General features: G+C 43.3%; 1 pseudogene; it reads left to right on the top strand.

Moving 5' to 3' along the window:
* The first annotated feature begins 371 nt into the window (after positions 1-371).
* Positions 372-19195, top strand: LOC108895306 (cGMP-dependent protein kinase 2-like; annotated as a pseudogene).
* The last annotated feature ends 943 nt before the right edge of the window (positions 19196-20138 follow it).

Here is a 20138-nt window from a genome sequence, read left to right on the forward strand (position 1 = left end):
TAAACATTAATGAAAGGGTACAACATTAAAAGATCAAAGTCTTGGAAACATTTTAAGCCAAAAATGGAGTCTGTACATGCACCTATGCCAGACTGGTAAACTTGCAAAGTTAAGTGTTTTTGAAGAAAGTTGAGGTGAGCTCCCATAGGATCCCATTTAAAAAAAAAAAAAATTATGTGAAATTGCCCATACATAGCAGAAAAAGCTGAATACAAGCAGAAATGTCCTAGAGGAGTTCAACATTTTGATACTGAATCAGTGAGATGATGTAGGTAAAAAAGCTCCAGAGCAGAAATGTTTTTACCATATATAGTATACAGACACACAACAGATTCCCATTAATTTGCTGACCTTTCTGTAACCTGCCCCAGGGGTTGTTTTGATGAGGCCACAGCCAGGTTCTGTACTGGTTGTGTCTTAGAGGCGTTTGATTACCCTCCACACTATGGGCATTGTCTACAGAGATTTGAAACCTGAAAACCTCCTACTGGATGCTGAGGGTTATGTCAAAATGGTAAGTCACTTGTTTAAATACTTAGGTGTAACATTCTTTGAACAGTGTAAAATATATTGCTAATTCTTCTGCATTTCCTCAGGCAGACTTTGGCTTTGCTAAAAAGATTGGCCTTGGAAAGAAGACATGGACATTCTGTGGGACACCAGAGTATGTGGCCCCAGAGGTATCATGAACAAAGGCCATGACTTTGGAGCTGATTGCTGGTCCTTGGGAATCCTCATATTTGAACTTCTCACTGGCAAGTAAGTAAGTTAGACTTTCCTGCTGCTGTTGTAATTTGAACTTCTTGAAGATGAGAATCTTCAAATTCATTTTTGATTTTCTCAGTTCATTGAAAAAACGTTGAGTGTGGCAATGATAGCAAATGAACTGACCCAGAGAGAGCACGTAGATGATGAATGGTGAGGGTCTGAGTACTGAGCCTAGGGCCATCCCGTGGTAGACAGGGACAGGGCCAAAGGAAAAGTCCCTCATACTACAGTGCTGTGGTGAGGTGTCAGTGAGTTGTACTGATGACTCTGACTCTTGCATTGCAGTTTGTCAACTCTTTTAAGTACTGAATAAACTCACTTATGTCTATTTCTTCTGAGATGGAAATCGATATTATGTCTGTGTGTTAAGCACAGAGCCTAAGTCAGGACATGGTTGGCCTAGTTTAGCATAAAGGTAGAATCAATTTACTGAGCCTCCAGCTAAAGTTTCAAATAATGCAGATAAGATTGATGTTCTTCTCATCTTAGGCCAGGCCACGCTGCCTGCACGGTTTGTGCGTGGCAGTCATAGAATGTCTTGGTTTTCATTTCGTTTAGAGGGGTCACACCTGTGGCCTGTGTCACCTTTTTTTCCATGTGTGTTGCACAGAGTTCCCAGCAAAAAAGATGGGGGGAACGATGTGTTGTTTGTCATATTGACATCATTGCAGCAACATTACATAATATCTGATACCTGTCACTGTCACTGGTGGTGAGGGGCAGTGGTTTTCTGGTGCACTCTGTTTCTCCTCTCTCTGTGTATCTCTCCCATTCCCTCTCCCTCTTTCTCACTGAATATGGGTACATTGATTTTATTTAATTCTAAATTCTATTATTCTATTCTATTATTGATGGCCAAGCAGACTCAGTGTAGAAAGGTAGGACAGGCAGTGGACACACACATGCACGTATATGCTGGCAGCAGTTCAGTGAGGTAGCTGTCATGCACATGCAAGGTAGGCAGTGTATCCCAGGCGTCACTTTTACTAAATAAAGCAAATGAAACATATTTCCCAAAATGGTAAAGTGGTCCTTTAAACACAGCAGTCTGAATTTTTACTGTTGCAATAAACATAGAATGTGAAGACCTGTTTTCCTTCTAGCCCACCCTTTGTTGGCTCAGACCCCATAAAGATTTACACCATGGTCCTCCATGGCATTGAGAAGGTGGACTTCCCCAAGAGAATAGGCAAGCATCCTGACGACCTCATCAGGAGACTCTGCAAGTACGGTGAATCACAAACCAGATTTGATTGTGATCAGATATATAGGATGATACTGCTCAGTGACTCTTCTTTCAAAAAGAGATAATTATCACTGTGTGAGCTCCCTGCACTTTTTGTTAGAATGTGTGGTGTTTAATAAACATATGCTTAAAGGCATTTAAACGAAGTTAAGTGTTGAGTGTGTTAGGTTTGTATTATTCAAAATTTTGACGCCAATATTTTCACTTTTACTGCAAATGAATATCGGCTCCAAATATCGGATATAGGCCTCCTTGACTACTAATAATCGGTATCGGCCCTGAAAAAAACATATTGGTCTATCTCTATTCAGAATAACAACTGGATAATTACAGTGCATTCAGAAAGTATTTAGACTCCCTTCACTTTTTTCACATATTATGTTGCAGCCTTGAAAAAAATCCCTCATCAATCTACAATCAATACTCCATAATGACAAAGCAAAAACAGACTTTTAGAAGTTTTTGCAGATTTATTCAAAAAGAAAAAACTTAAATATTATATTGATGTAAGTATTTTGACCCTTTACTATGACACTTAAAATTTAGCTCAAGTGCAAATTCACTTGATTGGCACACACCTGTCTGTACAAGGTCTCACAGGATGGGGAAGGCTACAAAAAAATCTGCTGCATTGAAGATTCCCAAAAGCACAGTGGCCTCCATAATTCTTAAGTGGAGATTGGAACAACCATGACTCCTCCTAGAGCTGGCCGCCCAGCTAAACTGAGGAGTCAGTGGGGAGGTACAGCTGTCACTTCAACACTTCACAGATCTGGGGGCTGTCATACCCATGTCATACCCAAGAAGAGACAAGGCTATAATCACTGCCAAAGGTACTTCAGTTTAGTACTGGAGTAGGGTATTAATACTGATGTATTGAGTGTAGATTAATGAGGGAAAAAATTGAAAAATGTGAAGGGGTCTGGAAATGAATGCACTGCATGTCACAGTGTTTATTATACCAGAGCTAAGAACAACAACCACACCAACATGGGTCATATCACATTTGTCACAAATGTGGCAAGCAGCTCAGTTTGTTTGGACACTGTTACTACTGCTGGGTTCATTTTAGTCTGTGTCATGTGTTAGACTAACTGAATTGTGTCAGGGAATAGCTGTTTCTTTTCAAACAATTAAACCCAACCTTAAACATCTTTCTTTTCCTCTCAGGCTAAACCCAGTGGAGAGGCTGGGAAACAAAAAGAACGGCATCATTGACATAAAGAAACACAAGTAAGTTTACTCTCCAAATGATATCATCTCCATTCCTCCATTCATTTTCAGATTAAATTTAAAGAGAATAAAACAGCACAATCTAGAAACTGTTACGTCATTGTCCATCTTTTTTCTTATATAATTCTTATATAATCATGTATAGTATGGTGTGTTGCTTCCTAGGATGAGATAGCTGAAGAGGCTTAGTTTGTTTGTTTGGCAGCCAGTGATAGCATTTTGCTTTCTAGCATGTTGGAAGGCATAACCATGCTGACATGGTGTTTCTGTAAGCCTTAACATTATGCTATCTGCTGTTAGCTGGCATGTTGTTGGATAATGGTGTTAGACTCAGATATATACTTTGATTGTGTAACACTTAACTCTATCACCGTAGTGATAGAGAAGTTAATGGTAAGTTAATTTGGAAATCGTATTACCAAATTAAAATGTCAGCCTCTCTAGCTTGGAGAATGGCAGCTCAATGTCTGGTGGGTCTTTTACACTTTTACTGTGAGAGAGGAAAGGCAGGAACTCTTCTACCAAAGTTTATGTCATGTGAGGTCAGAAGGTGATGAAAAGGAGGGGTTTCCTCACTAGAATTATTTGCGCTCGGGTTTGTGATTGCACATGCCTGTCATAGGCCAGAAGTCAAGTGGCAAGTTTTTCCCCACAGAGTTTGAATCATAAGTGGATTGTGATGCTGCTTGCCAAAAGGGGATATTCTTGTGAGTCAGACATTGTAGGGGATCTGCAGTGAGGGTATAATCCTTAATAAATCTATGGTAATATGAGCACAAATCTTCACCTATGCTGTGAGCGTGGTGTTGGCCTGTTACATACTTCTGTGGTGTTGACAGGGTAAGGTTTAACACTGTCCTTGGAGATGCCATGAGCTAAAAATATAACAGAGAGCTAAGTGACACCTGGTCCAGCCCTCCTCTGTTTGAGACCTGCTGACCAGAAGGTGAGAATGAACCCCTGAAGGTACAGCAAATGTTGGAAATCTGGAATGTAGACAATGATCTCATCAAGGTAAACGGGCACACAGTCCAGAGTAATGTCTGGTGCCTGGAGACTGGTAATGCTAGGTGGTGCATTGCAGATATCCATGGGGAATATACTAAACTGATACAATCTCACCCATGTTGAGAATGCCATTTTCTCTCAGTCATTTGAGGGGGATCTGCCAATATCCAGTTGTCAAATCAAAAGTGCTGAACACTTTTGCACCTGGGAGATGGTCAGGAGTATCTGTGGCAGTGGGTTTGAGGCTTTATTCATTACAGAGTTCAGCCCTCTGAAGTCCACATCTTTAGTGACCAGCACAACCAGTGCTGCCCAGGGCTGTATGGCTCTTCAATGATACCATGCTCCAGCAGGTTTACTTCAGACTACATTACAGCTTGCTTGGCTGCTGAAACATCTTAATGGTGCATCTTCACAGGGGCTACATTATCTGTGTTTATATTGTGATGTACAAGATGTGTGTGATCATAATCAAAAGGATGAGCACTTGACTGTGACAGCGATTAATCATATTGTTTAATAATGCTGAATACACAGTTATATATAGTATTTATAAAAGTTTAGCTTACTTCTAACCACAGAAAAAAATCTAATCCTGCCATAAAACGTCAGGTGCTAATGGTGGCCACCACTGTGTAACATTCTGTAAATGATGTCAGTCATATGCAAGAACCATGCATTCAAATTTTCTTCGCTGTTTTGGATAATGCAAAAAGACACCTACCAATGTCACAAGTAGCATCAAGTAGTACAGCGTACTGAAACCACCCAGAACACATTAATTTACAGTCCTCAGGGGATGTAAAAAAAATCTGTGATGTTATGTGCTAGAATATTCAGAAACATGAAAAATCAATATACATGCCACATTAAAGAGTTTTCACATTTAATGTTAGTTACACATAAATCAATGACAAAATAGATTCCACTTCCATTTCCTGTCCTGACAGTGGAGCTGACCTGAGAGCAGAGCCTGTACTAGAACTGACTGCACAGTGGAGCCAGATTGTATAGTGTGTGTGGTAGTGATAGACCGATATGGTTTTTTCAGGGCCGATACCGATACCGATTATTAGTAGTCAAGGAGGCCGATAACCAATATTTGAAGCCAATATTCATTTGCAGTAAAAGTGAAAATATTGGCGTCAAAATTTTGAATAATACAAACTCCAACCTTTAAGCATATGTTTATTAAACAGCTTTTCAGATTTGCAACATGTTAAAAAAAAAATTATCTTAGACAATAGACATCTTTGTTTTAAAATTCAAACAAAAAGTGCAGGAAGCTCTCAGGCTCAGGGGCATGTCTTATAAAGCTCCCTAAAGTTTTCTACAGTAAGTAAGTAAGTTAGTTTTCCAAAATTTCAATATAACTGAAATGTTATTTTATATTTGACTTATCTTTGTTTTAAGTTCAAACTAAAACAAAAAGTGCAGGGAGTTCCCAGGGTCAGCAGCATCTCTTATAAATTTAACTGAAATTTTAAATAAATAAATAGCTTCCTGAAGTTGTATAAAGTAAATAAAACAAAGTTAAATAAAATTTGCACAGAAATGTGAGTCTCAAATCAATTAGTAGTCCCAATTGAGCAGCACCAGATTGTGGTGCAAAAAGCAGAGTTGTTCAGTGTGTGTGAGCACTGTGCATGCACAGCTTTCACTGCTGATTGGCTGTTGCCGTGGCTCTGTGTGTAACCAATCAGATGATGCTGTGGGCGGGACAATGCTGGAGACAGAGTAGTGACTGCAGACAGAGAGGCATGGCTGCATCAGAGCCAAAATAACTGAGTTTTAAATTGATCTCTTATTGGCCGTCGGATTTTTAAAAAACAGCCGATGCCGATATGTGCCAAAATGCCAAATATCGATATCAATAATCGGTCTATCCCTAGTGTGTGGGTTAATTAGGCAACCAACAATTACTTTTATGGTGTTAAAACTATTGGGGGCATGATGTGGTTTCTATTTGGATTTAAAAAAAAAAAAAAAAAGTGGAATTTTGATTTGTGTTGTAGGTGGTTCCGGGGTTTCAACTGGGAAGGTTTGAGGTGCCACAAGCTGCTGTCTCCACTTAAGAGAGAGGTGAGATTCTCTTTTCTTTCCTTCTTTCCTAACAATGAACAAGCACAGACAGTCCCAACACATTTGTAGACAAAATATGTCAGTTTAACAGAATTTACAAATTTATCACACTGTGTTCAACACATGGTGTTTTTATGCTCTGTGGCAGGCTGTTGAGGAAATGATCTGTGAATAAATTAAATGGAAAACCAGAGAATATTGAATGACAGATAAAATGCTGTTAATGTTAAAATGACAAAACATGTGTACATGTATAGTAATGGGTTGTTTACTATGAACTGGATGTTATTAATGAAGATAAAATAAGCACAGAAAAGGTGTGAATCTTTCTTTGAACCAAATACATGTGGTTTCTCCATGAATTAACAATGATAAACATTTCTCTTACTTTTACATCAAGTGATGTAAGTCCTTTTTATTTACGTAGCCCTAAATCACAACAGAAGTTATCCGTCAGTCCCCACCATGAACAGCACTAGGTGACGGCAGACACGTTTAAATATAACAGTAGCTGCTGAGCAGGAGGTTGGTCATCACAGATCAGACTCTACATGTGAGAGATAGAAATACCTGCAGAAACAGAGAGAAGGACACAATCTGGACAATTATATGCTTCTATTCTTTTTAACTCTGGGGATAGACAGGAGCCCCGCGTTGTGAGAGCACAGGATGTCAGAGATCAGATAGGTATGAAGGGGCAAACCCATTAAGGATTTTGTTTGACATTAGAAGCACCTTAAAGTCTGATCTGACAAGGATAGGGAGCCAATGAAGGGAGACACAGATTGATGTAATGTCAAATTTTCTGGATTTAGTTAAAATTCTAGATGCAGCATTCTGAACCATTTGAGGAATGTTAGTTCTTACACGTGGCATGCCTGAAAACAAAACGATACAATTATTTAATTAAGTCTGGAAGACACAAAGTTGTGAGTTTCAGCCTCATGCCCTGTTCAGAAAAGACACACAAAAAACTCACAATAACCTGGTTGCATAAATATAATAAATAAATATAAACGCCCTTAAACTAATACTTTGTTGAAGCACCTTTTGCTTTTATTACAGCACTTAGTCTTTTTGGGTAGGAGTCTATCAGCATGGTACAGCTTGACTTGGCAATATTTGCCCACTCTTTTTTGCAAAAACGCTCCAAATCTGTCAGATTATGAGGGCATCTCCTGTGCACAGCCCTCTTCAGATCACCCCACAGATTTTCAGTCAGATTCAGGTCTGCACTCTAGGCTCTGGGCCATTCTTTTGTTAATTTGGAAGTTCCTCGTTATCTTCAGCTTTCTGGCAGAAGCCTGAAGGTTTTGTGCCAACATTGACTGGTATTTGGCACTGTTCATAATTCCCTCCACCTTGACTAAGGCCCCAGTTCCAGCTGAAGAAAAACAGCCCCAAACCATGATGCTGCCGCCATCATGCTTCACTGTGGGTATGGTGTTCTTTTGGTGATGTGCAGTGTTGTGTTTGCGCTAAACATACCTTTTGGAATTATGGTCAAAAATTTCAACTTTGGTCTCATCAGATCATAACACATTTTTCCACATGCTTTTGGGAGACTTCAAATGTGTTTTTGCAAAGTTTAGCCGGGCTTGGATCTTTTTCTTCGTAAGAAAAGGCTTCCATTCCAGAGCCCGGACATATGAAGAATACAGGAGATTGTTGTCACATGTACTACACAGCCAGCACTTGCCAGAAAGTCCTACAGCTCCTTCAGTGTTGCTGTAGGCCTCTTGTTAGCCTCCCTGACCAGTTTTCTTCTTGTCTGTGACATTACCAAGGATGTCCAGTCACATTTTCTCCACTTGATGATGATGGCGTTCCATGGTATATCTAATGCCTTGGAAATGCTTTTGTACCCTTCTCCTGACTGATACCTTTTAACAATGAGATCTCTCTGATGCTTTTGAAGCTCCCTGTGGACCATGGTTTTTGCTGTAAGATGCAACTAAGAAAATGTCAGGAAAAGCCTACTAGAACAGCTGAACTTTATTTGGGGTTGATGGTAAATTCTGAACTCAGCCACATTCCTAGTTATAAGAGGGTGTGCACACTTTACGCAACTACATTATTTCAGTTTTTTAGTTTTACTTCCCCCCCCTAAAAGATTTCAGTTTATTTTTCAATTGAGTTGTACAGGCTATAGGTCACATTAATGGTGGAAAAAAATTCTGAAATTCTTGGTCTCATTTTTTTACATCACAAAAACTTGGCATTTTAATAGGGGTGTGTAGGGGTGTGTTATATCCGCTGTAGGTGAGTGTCTTGGTGACATATTTTATCAAAGGAGAGAGCAGGATTCTTTAGTGTCATACTATGATAAATCACACAGTTGTTAAAGGATATTGTTATTTGATCAATGGGTGTCTACGAGGTATGGCTATTAAATAATGAGACTGGGCCTGTGAGGATAAAACCACGTGGTTCATAGTCACACGAGTGTTATAGATTAAAGGTTGGGTATTCATGCACAACTGCTGTAAGTTTCCAATAAGTGACGTCTTTAGTTCGCTGCTAGCAACAGATTGAAATACATGTGTTTTTGCTAAGGTGTCAGAAAATTATTAGCTTAAAAGTTGAGCAACACATTAACTTGAAATTTTTGGTGAAATTGAACAAAACAGGAGGTGAAAGCGCATTGTATGGGGAACACTGCGTGTCATGTTCATATGTGTTTGAATGACACAAAAGATTTTGTTAGGGCAGAGAGGATGTCCAAGAAAATGAACATTCTGGGTGCCCATGTACATCAAAAACTTCTGAAAACATTCAAGAAAATTGAACAAATCATTCGAAATGATCGATATAAGAATGATAGCAGAAGTGGTCTCCATTGATAAAGAGACAGTTTGGCAAATTTTGCACGAAAATTTGACCATGACAGAAGTGTGTGCCAAATTTGTCCCAAAACTTCTGACTCCTCCGAAAAACAGTTTCTGGCCCAAAAACAAGTGCTTGATCACCCTCCCTAGTCACCTGATCTAGCACGGTGTGACTTTTCCCTTTTTCGTAAGATCAAACCTGTGCTCAAAGGAACACATTTTGAGTCTGTGTTAGAAGTTAAGAAAAGAACTGCCCAAAGAAGACCTGCTGCACTGATCAGAGACCCGTGCAGTGGTGTGTTGATGCAGAAGTGGAGTATGTTGAAGGAAAAAAATTAAATTTATAGAATAGAATGCCCTTTATTGTCATTATACTAAAAGTACAACAAGATTGGAGAGCTTCTCCTTTTCAGTGCAAACATACAAAATATGCAGAAACAAAAAATATATAGAAAAGATATTAAAAAAAAAACAGAGCAACTCTATGTAGAATGAGGTATGAAGGTGAATGTATTGCACAGAGTGAGGCATATTGCACAGTCTATGTTATGTTGATGGTGGGGGTCATTGTGTGTGAGAGTTCAGGGTGGTGATGGCTCTCGGGAAGAAACTGTTTTTCAGTCTGTTTGTCCTGACTTTGATTTTGCATCTGATATCATCTATTTTATTGCAGAACAACTCAACTAGGATGAAGACGATCTGCTTTTAGCAGGTTAGGCCAGTCCCAAAAAGAAGGCCAGTCATCCATGATCAGGGTTCAGGATGCTGAATACAGTCTACATTTAGGACATTTAAACCTGCTATCATGAGTGTTGATCTAAGCACTTGATCACAGTGTGAACTGACTGCAGACCAGTCCGTTTCTGTGCAACAGCACCAAAACTGCACAAAACACACAACAGACAGGCTGTCTTTACTAGCAGGATGTTATGGTTTGGGTTAGTTTGTCTTTGTGTTGTGCTTTTTCTCTCTGTTCCCCCTTCCCTTTTTTCTGTTTGGTTGCAGAGCTGGTGTGTTGCTAGGGGTGTGGCTGTCTCCTCCTGCTGGCTGATTACACACACCTGTTTCCACTCCGCTCGTTCTCCCTTCGCCTTCTTAAGCCCGGCCTTCACCCCAGCCCTTTGCCAGAGTATTCCTTGCTGTATCCAGTGTGCAAGCTCTCAGCGCTACCTGTGTTTTGGATTCTCCTGTTCTCTGTGGCTACCTGTGTTCTCCAGTGGCAGCGTTTTCTGTTCCTCGTGTCTTCAGTACTTTCTTTAGTCAGCCAGTCGCCTGCCACGCTGCCTGCCTATTGTTCCTGTGTTTTTCATCGGTGCCTGATTAAAGAGCCATCTGTTGGTACCTACCTGTGTGTGTGTTCTCTGCATTGGGGTCCTATACTAGAGTTCTTAACAGAATACTCTGGCCAAGCATGGACCCCGCAGAGATTGAGAGGGTAAAACTCGCTCTCACCTCTCAAGGAGCACGGGTGGGCCAACATGAGGATGCTCTGAAGGATATCACGGACAAGCTGCTCTGCCTGGCCTCCAGCATGACCCAACTCGACGCCCGCCTGGACCAGGTCTCCACGCAGCTTACCTCTCTGGCGGCTCCTGTTCCCTCTTCGGCTCCACCAGTCCATCCTCCAGCCCCGACTACTTCTCCTACCCTGCCCAGCCTTCCTCGTGAGCCCTTTATCCCCACTCCGGTCAGGTATTCAGGAGAAGTAGGGTCTTGTAGTCAGTTTCTCCACCAGTGTTCATTAGTTTTTGACCAGCAGCCCTTATCCTACTCAACCGACAGGTCCAAGATCGCTTTTGTTAGCAGCTTACTTTCAGGGAAGGCGTCAGCATGGGCAGTAGCCACAGCTAATGCTAACTCACCTGCTTGGCAAACATACCATTCTTTTTGCTGTGAGTTCCGTAGAGTTTTCGACCACCCACTCCGGGGCAAGGTAGCTGGTAACCGGCTACTCTCCCTACGTCAGGGATCCCTCACGGTAGCTGCTTATTCAGTAGATTTCCGCATTCTCGCTGCCGAGTGTGGGTGGGATGAAGGGGCTTTACAAGGGTTATTTCTGCGAGGGCTCAGTGAGGAACTCAAAGATGAACTTGCTTCTCGGGATGAGACCTCTTCTCTGGAGGAGCTAATCTCCTTGGCTATCCGTTTGGACAATCGCCTTAGCGAGAGACGCAGGGAAAGGGCAGTCAGAATTAGGGCCCCTTCCCTTCGATCAAAGTCCCCTCGACCCTCTGGTCCCATGGTACCTTGCCCTCCTCCGGAGCCACCTTCTGCCTGTACATCTCCCCCAGCTGCCTCTTCCTCCCCCTGCAGAGAGGAGCCTATGCAGTTGGGGAGGATGAGACTCACCCCCACTGAACGTCAACGCCGCTTCCTCCAGAGACTGTGCCTCTACTGTGGTGGTGAGGGTCATGTCCTCGCTCTCTGTCCCTTACGACCAAAAGATTTGGCTCATCAACCTCTAGGGGAACGTTGGTGAGCCGAACTTCTGCTGTTCCCCCATCCTCCAAACGTTTTTCTCTGAAAGGGACTGTTTCCTGGTCTAAAGAGGGCATTCCTCTCCCTGTCCTAGTGGACTCTGGTTCGGACGACAATTTCATAGACTCTGGTATTGTTTCCCGTTTTGACATCCCCTCAGAACCCCTTCCTGAACCCAAGGACGTTTTTGCCCTCAATGGTCGCCTTCTGGCCCATGTCACTCTCCGAACTATTCCTGTGTCCCTGCTCCTCTCTGGCAATCATCGAGAAGATATTTCCTTTTTCATAATCCCCTCACCATCTTCTTCTTTGGTATTAGGCCTTCCCTGGCTCAAGCTCCACAACCCACACATAGACTGGTCCACTCTATCCATTACTAATTGGAGTTTATTTTGTCACTCCCACTGTCTCCACTCGGCCATTCCCACCACCATCTCAGCTCCTGGAACCCCTAAACCCATAGATCTTTCCTCAGTTCCCCAGCAGTATCATGACCTCCAGGAGGTGTTCAGCAGGGACCGGGCTCAATCTCTGCCTCCTCATAGACCTTATGACTGCAGTATTGATCTGCTCCCTGGAGCCCCCTATCCATCCAGCAAGCTCTATAACCTCTCCAAGCCTGAAAGGGAGGCTATGGAGACCTACATCTCTGACTCTCTGGCAGCAGGTCTCATCCGTCCTTCCTCTTCGCCCTTGGGAGCAGGATTTTTTTTTGTAGAAAAGAAGGACAAGACTCTTCGGCCCTGTGTAGACTACAGGGGACTTAATGAGATCACTGTTAAGAATAAGTACCCTCTTCCCCTGATCGATTCTGCCTTCGCTTCCCTCCACCAGGCCACCATCTTCACCAAGTTGGATCTACGTAATGCTTACCACTTGGTGCGGATCAAGGAGGGGGATGAATGGAAGACCGGATTCAACACTCCTCTCGGTCATTTTGAGTACCTTGTCATGCCTTTTGGGTTAACCAACGCACCTGCTGTCTTCCAATGTCTCATCAACGATGTCCTCCGTGATATGCTCAACCGGTTTGTTTTTGTCTACCTGGATGACATTTTGATTTTCTCCCGCACCCCTGATGAACATGTACAACACGTCCGGCTAGTTTTGCAAAGACTTTTGGAGAACCGTCTTTTTGTTAAAGCCGAGAAGTGTGAGTTTCATGTCCCCTCAGTCAGTTTCCTGGGCTTTGTGGTGGAAAAAGGGCAGGTCAGGTCTGACCCTGCCAAGATTAAGGCAGTGGTTGAATGGCCCACTCCCACCGACAGGAAGCAACTACAGCGGTATCTTGGGTTCGCTAATTTCTACCGCAGATTCATTCGCGATTACAGTAGAGTGGCTGCACCTCTTACTAAGTTAACCTCTGTCAAATCACCTTTTGTTTGGTCCCCTGCGGCTGAGGCCGCTTTTACTAAGTTAAAGAGTTTATTTTCCTCTGCTCCCGTGTTGTGTCACCCTGATCCCTCTGTCCAGTTTGTTGTAGAGGTTGATGCCTCGGACTCTGGTGTGGGAGCGGTCCTGTCTCAACGGTCCACCTCTGACCAGAAACTCCACCCCTGTGCGTTCTTCTCCCGCCGTCTCACACCTGCGGAGAGGAACTATGATGTGGGGAATCGGGAGCTGCTGGCAGTGGTGCTGGCCCTCCAGGAGTGGAGGCACTGGCTGGAGGGTTCTACACACCCTTTTATTGTTTGGACTGACCATAAGAACCTGTCTTACCTCCGTTCTGCCCGCAGACTCAACTCCCGTCAGGCTCGGTGGGCTTTGTTCCTGGGCCGATTTAACTTCACCCTCACCTACCGGCCAGGCTCCAGGAACGCCAAGCCTGATGCCCTCTCTCGCCAGTTCTCTTCCCCCGTTGAAGGTCCTGCGGTGGACACCATTCTGCCTTCCTCCTGTGTGGTGGGAGCTGCCAGGTGGGAGATTGAGCAGCTGGTCCAGGAGGCCCTGTCTGATCATCCTACCCCGGAGGGTGGTCCTCCCAACCGCCTGTTTGTCCCAGAGCCTGTCCGTTCCCCTGTGCTCCAGTGGGGGCACTCCTCCAAGGTGGCATGCCATCCTGGGTTTCACCGGACCCTGGCTCTGCTTCGTCAGCGTTTCTGGTGGCCCTCCATGTCCGCTGACACTAAGGAGTTCGTCTCTGCCTGCTCAGTCTGTGCCCGGAACAAGTCTTCTCATCGTGCTCCTGCTGGTCTCCTACGCCCTCTTCCCATACCCCATCGTCCCTGGTCTCACATTGCCGTGGACTTCGTCACTGGACTGCCACCATCTGATGGTAACAACACCATACTAACTGTTATTGACCGATTCTCCAAGTCTGTCCATTTTATCCCGCTCTCTAAACTTCCCTCTGCCCTAGAGACTGCTAATCTACTCATTCAGCATGTGTTCAGGCTTCATGGAATCCCCCAGGACATCGTCTCCGACAGAGGACCTCAGTTTTCCTCCAGAGTTTGGCAGGCTTTTTGCCGAGCTGTGGGGGCTACAGCCAGTCTATCCTCTGGTTACCATCCCCAGACTAATGGCCAGACTGAGCGGGCCAACCAGGATCTGGAGGCAGCCCTTCGCTGTATTGCCTCTAATCACCCAGTCTCCTGGTCTTCCCACCTTCCCTGGATCGAATACGCTCACAACTCCCTGGTCAGCTCAGCCACAGGTATGTCTCCTTTTATGGCTGCTAATGGCTTTCAGCCTCCTCTCTTCCCTGCTCAGGAGACCGAAGTGGCAGTTCCCTCGGTGCAGGCGCACCTCCAGCGTGCCCGCCAAGTCTGGCGTGAAGCCCAAGCAGCTCTAGCCCGTACTGCGGCTCGGAACCAGAGGTTGGCTGATCGTCACCGCACTCCTGCTCCCCTGTATCAACCCGGCCAGAAGGTCTGGCTTTCCACCCGTGATCTTCCTCTCAGGTCTGACTCCCGCAAACTCTCCCCCAGATACATCGGCCCATACACTATCGACCGCATCATCAACCCCAGTGTGGTGAGACTCCAGTTGCCCCCCTCCCTCAATATCCACCCGTCTTTTCATGTCTCCCTGCTCAAGCCTGTCTCCACCAGTCCTCTGTGCCCTCCGGCCGAACCCCCTCCACCCCCCCGGATCATCGATGACCACCCTGCGTTCACTGTCCGGCAGCTGTTGGATGTGCGGAAGCGGGGTCGGGGCTTTCAATACCTGGTGGACTGGGAGGGGTACGGGCCAGAGGAACGTTCCTGGATCACTCGCTCACTCATCCTGGACCCTGAACTCATTAATGACTTTTACACCAGGCATCCCGACAAGCCTGGTAGGCCGCCAGGAGGCGTCCGTTGAGGGGGGGGGTACTGTTATGGTTTGGGTTAGTTTGTCTTTGTGTTGTGCTTTTTCTCTCTGTTCCCCCTTCCCTTTTTTCTGTTTGGTTGCAGAGCTGGTGTGTTGCTAGGGGTGTGGCTGTCTCCTCCTGCTGGCTGATTACACACACCTGTTTCCACTCCGCTCGTTCTCCCTTCGCCTTCTTAAGCCCGGCCTTCACCCCAGCCCTTTGCCAGAGTATTCCTTGCTGTATCCAGTGTGCAAGCTCTCAGCGCTACCTGTGTTTTGGATTCTCCTGTTCTCTGTGGCTACCTGTGTTCTCCAGTGGCAGCGTTTTCTGTTCCTCGTGTCTTCAGTACTTTCTTTAGTCAGCCAGTCGCCTGCCACGCTGCCTGCCTATTGTTCCTGTGTTTTTCATCGGTGCCTGATTAAAGAGCCATCTGTTGGTACCTACCTGTGTGTGTGTTCTCTGCATTGGGGTCCTATACTAGAGTTCTTAACACAGGATGCACAACATGAATGACATAACAACCTGGCAAATGACTGAGAATAGACAGCTTGTATATACACTGTGAGCTGATTAGGGAATGAGAGACAGGTGAACAGGTGGGTGTAGGGAGTCAGATGGCTGAGACAGGGAGGAAAATTCTCAGGCATCTCATGGGTAACATGCAGGTGACAAATTAAAGGAAGAACTTGAATAAATGAGTGGAGAAACATCATGAATACAGATGCTACAGTAGATGGTACAGTTAAACCAGGGGTGTCAAACTCAATTTTATCTCAAGCAGTATCAGTATTATGGTTGCCCTCAAAGGGCTGGTTGTAACTGTATACTATATAGACTATATAAATGTATCTATTCTTGTTGGTTTTAGTAATAACCTAATTGATATCTAGCTATGAAAGTAGAAGTACAGGAAAAATAATGGTAGGCAAACATTCCAGTATACACGTACGTAGATGTAAAAATATTGTACGTGGGCATGTAGAAGATGATGTGGTGCACTGTTGATGGTGAAGGGATTGGCAAATATGGGAAAGATTAAGTGCTTAAGGGCTTCTCCGTAAAGTCATTAATGGAGAACTGAGATGCTCTGACAGACAGGAAGGTGGGCAAGATTTTCCTGTTTTAGTTGTTAGTTTACTTTGAACCTTAGTTGGAACTTGGACAAAAGTGCAGCCAAAATCCAAGTACACCCCATGATTCAGTAACTTGTTGAACCACCTTCAGCAACAGTAACTTTAAGTATTGGTTTTCTGTATGACTGTTCTTTTTAGTTTGTTGAGGTTTGCAGGCATTTGTTTATGCACGGCTCTCCCTTTTACAACCACGGGGATCACTGGTGACACCGCAGCGCATGTTTATTTCAAATTACCGTAACTCCTCACTACTTCGTGCAATTTTAATCATTTAAGCTGCCCCTGAAAGCTGAGAAACTGGGTTTTCTGGTGCTATTACATGCATTACGGTAATGACTGAGTGCCATGTGGGGAGAGGGAGGAAATGAGCAGCAGCTGCAGGCGGCGTTTGTGTGACAGAGTGGGAGGATTCAGTCAAACTTTTGGTGCGGTTTCTTGGAGTTTAGCAAAGTTTTAGAGGTATATTCTGTGTAAATAAATCCGAATCTTGTAAATAATAGTCCCATCCTGTAAATAATAGGCCCACCTCGTCCTCCCACTCAAGGCCACTTCCCTATCCCAACCAATAAAAATGAGTGCACAGACAAAAGACAAAAGACAGGCTTGGGAAGAAAAAAGTGCACTCTGTGCCACAAAAGCACACCTTGGATGTGTGATGTGTGTCATGTGGGTCTCTGTCTTCAGGTAGACAGGAATTATTTCAGAAACTACCACTGCTAAAATAAAAATCGCCTGGCTATTGACAAATATAACAGCCTGTAACATGGACTCAGAAAGCTCCAGAAATGTAAAACTGTCTGAGTTGTTGTAAAATAGTTTGAATTACATTTTTGCAATCTCAGAAATCTTCAATCTGCACTTTTCAAGAATTTATAAAAAGAAAGTTGAAGAAAATTCAATTCCGTTTTTTTCCTTTTCTTCTTATAACACACAGTTTTAGGTATTTAATTACATAAGAATGGTAAATACTTGACAGATTTTGAAAGTTCTACTTCTCCTGGAAAAGGGGTGTAAATTATTTACACATAGGGCATTTTTTGACACAATTATTGACAAAAATAGACAAAAAAGACCAGGCGTTTTAATAAATATATCTATTATTATGGTGCTTAAAGGGTTTTAAAGAACAAAGGTTTTGTGCAAGCAGTCTGTTGACTGTCATTCAAAGAGAAAAGTTCAGCCAAAATGTGATGTTCACTCTCCAATTTATTTCACTAATACTACACTCCTCGTACCACTCAGTTTAGTGTCCATAGGCTGAACCTGACATGGAATGCTCTGTTGGTTGAGTTGGCTCGGTGTTACACACTGCAGTCTTATAATCTCTAATTAGTGTGTGTCTCAGGGTGCTTTGTTCTCCTTTTTTGCCCTTTGTGTTTATCACCAACACTGATTGCTATCCATCTGCAGTTCAGTGAAGGAACAATAAAACTCATTAAAACATCACATTGTGTGGTTTATTCAGTAGATGTGGGCACACTATAACTTTTGGTGTTTGTACCATATTACAGCAATTTATACCAGGGGAAACATTTTCTGATGAAACAGCAAATGAATGCTGGGGTCTACTGCCTCTGCTGCTGCCTAGTGCTGTCTGAACGTGTTAACAACCACTGAGTCAACTCACCCTACACAAAAAAAACTCACATTTTCTTACATATTACATATATATATATATATATATATATATATATATATATAGTATACTGTATATTGTATAGTATATACTGTGTTGTGCTGATGGTTTAGTTTGGTTTTGGTTTAGCTCTGGAACCTCTGTGTTTCCATCCTGTTGTGAAGTCTTTAAGGCCCCACCCAACATTTCAATCAGGTTGAGGTCTGGACTTCGACTGGGCCATTGCAACACCTTGATTCTTTTGTTTTTCAGCCATTGTGATGTAGATTTGCTGTGCTTGGGATCATTGTCCTGTTGCATGATTCAATTTTGGCCAAGCTTTAGCTGTCGGACAGATGGCCTTACATTTCACTGTAGAATACTTCGGTATACAGAGGAGTTCATTGTTCAATCAATGACATCAAGGTGCCCAGGTCCTGTGGCTGCAAAACAAGCCAAAATCATTGGCCCTCCACCTCTGTGCTTGACAGTTGGTATGAGGTGTTTGTGTTGATATGATGTGTTTGGTTTTTGCCAAACGTGGTACTTTGCCAAACATATCCACTTTGGTCTCAGTGTTCAAGGAACATTGTCCCACAAGTCTTGTGGTTTGTTCAGATGCAACTTTGCAAACCTAAGCTGTGTTGCCATGTTCTTTTAGAGAGAAGAGGCAACCCTTCCAAACAAGCCATATTTGTTATTTTTGTATTTTTCTAATTGTACTGTCATGAACTTTAACAATTTGCTGTGACATCAACTCCTGGAAAGATTGGCAACTGTCTTGAATGTTTCCCACTTTAGAATTATGGACTTCAGATTGTTTAGAAATGGCCTTATAACCCTTCCCAGATTGATGGGCAACGACAATTGCTTCTCTAAGATCACTGCTGATGTCTTTCCTTTCCTTCTTGGCATTGTGTTAACTGAATGCTCCAAACCAGCAAACTGCCAAAACGTCTGCTTTTATAAGGGTGGTTACCCCATTTTAAGACCTGCTAAGGGCCAGATGATTTTTTATTTTGTCCTGATACGTAAAACCATAGAATTTGAGTGTACTTTCTTTTTCACATGACTGTATAATTCCAAATTGACATCATTTTATGATTTCATGATAATTTTCCCTGTTTCTACAGTTGAAGGGGCCGATGGATTACAGTCACTTTGACATGTTTCCTCCTGACACAGAGGAGGCTCCTGATGAACTGTCTGGCTGGGATAACGACTTCTGAGGACACTGGTCATTTAGACTCTAAGCACCCACAATGGATCTGGCTCCTGAAGCTGTGGGGGTTAGCAAGCTAACTCCTAAAGATTAACTCTGGCTTTTCACTTTCGCAGCAGCTTGGGGGACATCACCATGGTAACTGAGACTGAATGGTAACCTGTTGTGAGGAAAGTGATTGCCAGATTTAGAGACTTATTTGAATAACCTTTACTGTACTGCATCACTTCGTTCATGGTTTCCTTCTGGGTATAAGAGGGTTTCTGTATTTACAACTGAATTGTCACGGCCTGCCTGCAGCATGACCTTAACTTCTGTTTTCTAGTTTCTAGTTCTTCTTTCTCTTGTGTTTCTAGTGTTTAGATTTGTTATTTTTGGTATATTTTTAGGGAAAACCCTTGTGTCTCTGGTGTCCTTGTGCTTCCTGTTTTATTTTGAAGTCTCTTGTCCTGTTTGGTCTTTGGTGTTTTTACTTCTGGTCTACGTACGTCTGGTTTTCTCCCCTTTTTTCAGCCCTACCTGTGTCTGGTTTGTAATTATTCCAGTGTGTGTATATATGGTTCTGTGTTTCCCCGGTTCTTTGTCAGAGTTTTGTGGTGTCCAACAGATGCGTTTGGTTGTCGAGCTTGGTGTGTGCGTTCCCTGTGTCCTGTGATCTCCAGTGTTCTCCCGTGTTCCCCAGTGTTCCCCTGTGTATCCATGCTCCTTTTGGATTTGTTTTGTTACCTCTTGTTTTCTTGGACTTTTTCCTGCACCTTTCACCAGTGAGTTTTTGTTGGTTTGGTTGCTGTTTAATAGAATTTTTTTTTATTTTGTGCTGCACTTGGGTCCCGATCCCTGTGTCTTCAATCTGTGACATGAATGCCACAAACACTGAATCGCATATTCCATCAGCTCAGCCCTGAGCAACATGAGGGGGCTATGTGTTAAGTAAAACATTCACATCCAAAGCTGTATTCTTAATCATACAATGCGTTAATTTGAGGCTTAGTCCAGAGTTTTAGTTGACTAAAAACTGACTCCAGACAAAAAAGACTGACTAAATCTCACTAAAACTAACATGGACTTCTGATCTTAGGACTAAGACTAAATCTGAAGCTAGCTGAAAAAATCAACATTAACCCTTGGACTTAACTCAGGTTTTCCTGTATCATAAATCAGCCCTACCTTTAACCGGGCAGATCACCATGGTAGCCTATGCTGGCACAGCTAACAGCCCAACTACTTATC

This window comes from Lates calcarifer, linkage group LG4 (genome assembly GCF_001640805.2).
Source record: "Lates calcarifer isolate ASB-BC8 linkage group LG4, TLL_Latcal_v3, whole genome shotgun sequence".
Taxonomy (NCBI): domain Eukaryota; kingdom Metazoa; phylum Chordata; class Actinopteri; family Centropomidae; genus Lates; species Lates calcarifer.